This window comes from Colossoma macropomum, unplaced genomic scaffold (genome assembly GCF_904425465.1).
Source record: "Colossoma macropomum unplaced genomic scaffold, Colossoma_macropomum, whole genome shotgun sequence".
In the NCBI taxonomy this organism is placed as follows: Eukaryota; Metazoa; Chordata; class Actinopteri; order Characiformes; family Serrasalmidae; genus Colossoma; species Colossoma macropomum.
The window spans coordinates 38,611,754-38,616,970 of record NW_023494788.1 but is presented as its reverse complement, the minus strand read 5'-3'; the positions used below and the strand labels follow the sequence as shown (position 1 = coordinate 38,616,970).

Genomic DNA, 5,217 nt, shown 5'->3' with positions numbered 1-5,217 from the left:
ACCTCAGTTGAATGTATCAATTGTCCAAACTCCAGTATGGGGGTCAGTTTCTCCAGGGGAGTCGGTCACTCTGCAGTGCACGGTCCACTCTAAGACCGGAGCAGCAGAACTCCGGGTGCTCTGGTTCAGAGCTGCTGCAGGACAATCCTTTCCTGAAATCATTTACACTCACAACAGCAACAGCCGTCATTGTGAGATCAGCTCTTCTCCACACAAATGTGTGCACAACTTCTCCAAGAACAACCTCAGCAACTCTGAAGCTGGAACTTACTACTGCGCTGTGGCTGCTTGTGGGAAGATCATTGTTAGCAATGGAGCATCAGTACAACTGAGTAAGCAATATTTAAGAATTTTAAAGTTATTGGTCATTGATGACTTGTGTGATGGATGTAGATATTAAAACTGATGACATCCTTTCACTTTATTGACTGAGTTAATTATATGGCGTAAGCTGTCTTTTAAAAGTATTTAGCCCTTTGCCATCATTTCAAGGTAGAACGTTTTTACGTTGAGTACTTTGTAAAAGTTTTAGGAATAAATATGTTTAAATCTAGTTATCTATGAAGTATTTATTTGCTCAGAAAAGCAGTAATAGTAAAATAAACACAAATAATAATAATTCAATATGTAGTAATTTTGTGCCAAATGCTTTAGAAAGCCTTTACTGGAAGCCCAGTATCTTTTGTAATTATCATCCAGTAACTGGTTTGGCTAATCAGTACTTCTCTAAATTAAGTCAGTAACAGTGAATTTGCACAAATTTATGCAATAGCCTATGTTCTTCTAACTAGCTCACAAGATACCACATACTAATTTGAAAACTTGAAATACTTATTTTTTACTGTTTCAATATTTCAATATTTATTTATATTTATTCTAATGTAGTATTGAGCTTTTACTTAGCAACAACACATTTACTGTTGAGAAAAAAAAATTGCTTCATTGCCTTTTTGTACTGTATGTTATCTGAGCCTCACTTATACATTTGCTAGTATAGTTCTCAGGAGGGGAACATGAACAGAGAAACTGTACTGATGTGAAAGTATGAGTACTTAAATAAAATCTTACTCAGTTAAATTTGAAGTACAGAGCTGAAAATATTGTGAGTGAGAGTCATAATGTAACAATATCTTAAAATCTTCATGTATATAAGAGTAAAAAGTAGCTGTTTTAACCAATCACTGAGAAATTTTGTTCAGGGTGTGTAAGGTAGCTTACATTTCTTTGAAATGTAAGCAAGTAAATATGTAAAGTTCAATTTTAATTCAGTTTTAATAATATTAAAATAAAATACAACTTCTCCAAAGCAATACTTTAGCAGAGTAATGAAGCACAATTTTTGTAGTAGTATTTTTCACCGCTGGTAGAACAGAAGAATTCATTGGTAACATGGTGACAATCTATGTATGTATGTATGTACATACATACGTACTTATGTATGTATTTATTTATTTATTTATTTATTTATTTATTTATTTATTTCAGAGGGCCCTGTGGATCCTGTTGTGATCTTTCTGGGAGCAGCTTTGGGAGTGTGTGTAGTTGTGATCTCTGCTCAAGCCTTTATAATCTGTAAAAGGAGAAACAGTGACCACTGCAGTGGTGAGTGGAGGAGTTTAGAGTCTTTTCTTTACATTAATCACAGTGTTCAGTTCAGTTGTTTCCCTCACTGAGAACACCAAGTGATAATGTTAAAGAAAAGTGAACATCCAAATATAACAATCAAACAACCCAAAATATAATAGAATAATGCCCATTAGCCCAAACAAATATTTTACCTTAGATTACATTATATTATTCTAGTATAAAATATTAAAGAAGAGGTTATGATGGGTTGATGGGTTGTAAGAGGTTTTAGTTGTTTTCCATAAGTTTTCTTCAGTTGAACAAAGTTGTCTGGACTATAACACTTCCACAGATCAGTAATATATGTTGAAGCTCAGCAATTAACAGTTCTAAAAGTCATAGGCAACATCTTCTAGGAAACCACTGTGTACTGAATAAGACTGGAGTAATATGCACTACTTAATATATGAACACTGTATTTACAATCTACCTTTAGATATACAATGTAAATGTATTGAATGCTTGTGCAAACTAACTATAAATGCAAATGTAGTGATAGTGCTGCAAATGTCAACTTGGCAAAACATTAATGTTGTCTGATCCAATCATGATACTGTATATTCTTTGTCCACCACAGTGAGAAAACAACAAGGCTCAGCAGCAGAGAACACAACCAGTCAGGTAACACCTGTGTTCTGTAACACTTTCAGAAGATGCTGATACTGTTTAATCCACACAGAACTTACTGAACCTTTCGTGTTCTTTCTCACAGACTGCTGAGAGTCTGAATTACGCTCCCATCCATTTCAAAGAGAACAAACCCAAAACTGGACGAGTGAAGAGAGAACAGCCTGAAGACATTGTGTACTCTCAAGTGAGAAGCTCTAATGCTAAAGCTCATCGTTCTCATCGCTAGATCTCTTTTCTTTAGTGAGCAGTAGTGAAGTTTGGGGATGTTTTTATTTTACTGTGATATTCAGAGTTGCACATGATCTCCAGGTTAATTTAGCAATCTTATTATTTCTCTTGATTTTAGACTGGTGTCTGCAGGTGTGTGAGGTTTAGGTTCCCATTTTGCTTAGAGCTGGGTGTAAAATATGCAGTTTAGTCTGAAGTTTCAGTTCTCTAAAGGAGTGTGTGAGGATGTTTTAGAGTGAGTGTGGTTACTATAATCTTTCACCTGTAACAGACACTCATGAGTTTATCCTGATGTTGTCTGATATTGTGCACCATTCATAGATGTGTAATGAATTTTTAGAGGCTGTCTAAAGTTTTGACAGAAAAGTCATTTCAAAAAATGATGAAATTTCCCCCATAATTTGTTCTTTTTTAGCATCAAACTTTTATTAAAACACAAACATAACAAATCCTGAAATTTACACAGTTTACTGAAGTTACCTTTTTCTTATTTCCTTTGAACTACAAGCATAATCTTGGTCACTCTGAAGTTCTGAAGTCCAAATGTAAAAATTACATTATATGTGCTTTCTCAAGTAACACATTTGGATTCCACAAAAGAACCCATGATTTTATAATAGCAATATTGAAATTATTGCTAGTGTATTTTACACAGTGGCATGCATACTATTTCTAAACCTTCATGTTTCACGTTTTAAGTTTATTTGTCATTTGCACAACATGTCAAGACATTCATGCATTGAAATGTTTGTGGTGAGGCTCAGGTTATCACTGTACAGCATGGCTGCATTATATACAGACAAAACAATGTGAAAATGCAAAAGAAAATACTAAAACTAACATATATTAACTATACAGAAATTATACGCAAAATATAGAGACCGGAGGGACCTATGTAAGAAAAACTCTCTGCTATGTACAAATATATTAAACAAGGGATAATCTGAGAAGAATAAATAAACATTTTTAAGTGACTAGTGTTATTGTCCATTGCAGTGATATGATATAATAATAATAATAATAATAATAATAATAATAAGTAATTGTTAAAGTGTATAAGTAATCATACATTTATAAGTAAGTAATAAACGTAAAAAAAAGAATAAATTAAAAAAGATTTCAAGCCAGAATTAAAACCAGGATTATTTATTATTTTATTATTTCACGCTCTTAAGATGGAGGAAAACACTGCTTATTTTTGCCGGTTTAATCTATTACAGTATGATCAGTACATGGTCTGGAACAGTTACCATTTTTGCATTGTTTATTTAATATTTAACAAGGAAGCAAAAGTGTAAGAATATATTTTACTTTTTATTATTGCTGACTGAGTAAATTCACTCTGTTTGAAATGCACCGTAACATTTGTCTACATACGTTCAAATTGATAAGAACATACCTGGAGAAACTCAATTAATTCTCAACAGATTTAGTTTGAGTTTAGGATCTGGACCAGTGGTAGAGTTGAGTTTAGGATTAGGGCCCAGTGTAGAGTTAGAAAAAAATATGTAAATGTAATAGATATTTTGTTCTAAAGTAAACAAGTGACGTTTGCAGTCATTTTTGTTATACTGATGTACTCAGTGCTGCAGATGAGCTTCACTTCAGCTTTGTAGTTTTTAATGCACGAACACTTCATTAAAGCGTGGATGTGATGTGAAGTTGCTTTTTTTTTTTTTTTAAACCAAACTTTTTGTTTTCTTTATTAAAGTTTCACATGTTGGCCACCTAGAGAAATGAAACTTTGTGGTATTGAATTTAAATGGAAGATGAAAACTAATCATAAACACATTGTATATCCAGTGGCATTTAAAATTACAAAAACTTTTTTTTACAAACTAAAACAATAGAATTTTCATTATCTTTTATATTAAGGCAAAATATTAACTCTGTCCACATGTAAGTTACTTTAATAAGGTTTCTTAATACTTTTAGTGCAAATATTTTAGTATATTATGTACACAATGTATTAGAGCTAAAGCTCTTTAGGTTTGGTAGTTTTAGTGAAGGTAAAGGAAGAAACTTCACTCTTCAGTCTTTTCATTTATTCTTACACTAAAAGTTTATGATCTGTATTCTGCTGTGCATAACAATGATGCCTGTGCTTGTTTATTAATTGAATTATCCAGGATTGTGACACAATTTTTAGACAATATTTTTCTGAATATTTCTGTGTATATATAGCAGTTTTATCCCCTTGTTTACTTATCTTCTTATTAACCAAACGTCTTGTGCAAAGAACTTTCTAACTGAAATAAAGTTGTGCATCATAAATAAAGATTTGTTATTGTGTTGGGAATTTTTTGTTGCAGAAAATCTTTTAAAGTTTAGGCACCATATTTATTCTACTAAGAGTAAAATTTCAAATGTGTACATAAACAAAATTTATTTGTTGAATGATTTTAATAAAGTGTTCTTAAACAATATGTGCAAATATTTGAAATGTACCTGAAGGTGTATGATTCCTATTAAGTTGTTATGCAATTAAATAGACTGAAATATCAATAAGGTTATGAAAGTACAATGAAGTATACATGAGTTTCTTTGGACGATATATATATATATATATATATATATATATATATATATATATGTTAGCGGGATTCATATGTCCTATTCATGTTGTATGTTTTGTATTGTCATATGCTTTGAATTGTATTACTTTCTGCAGTATATTAAATTCAACAAATAAACATTAATTGTGTATTAAGATGTGCAGAATTTTGTTCTCTG

At 31.6% G+C, this 5,217-nt stretch overlaps 1 long non-coding RNA gene across 1 annotated transcript; it reads left to right on the top strand.

Moving 5' to 3' along the window:
• The first annotated feature begins 1,541 nt into the window (after positions 1–1,541).
• Positions 1,542–3,081, top strand: LOC118806479. Its single transcript, XR_005007123.1, has 3 exons — positions 1,542–1,602; positions 2,204–2,247; positions 2,339–3,081. It is a non-coding gene; the product is annotated as an uncharacterized LOC118806479 (long non-coding RNA).
• The last annotated feature ends 2,136 nt before the right edge of the window (positions 3,082–5,217 follow it).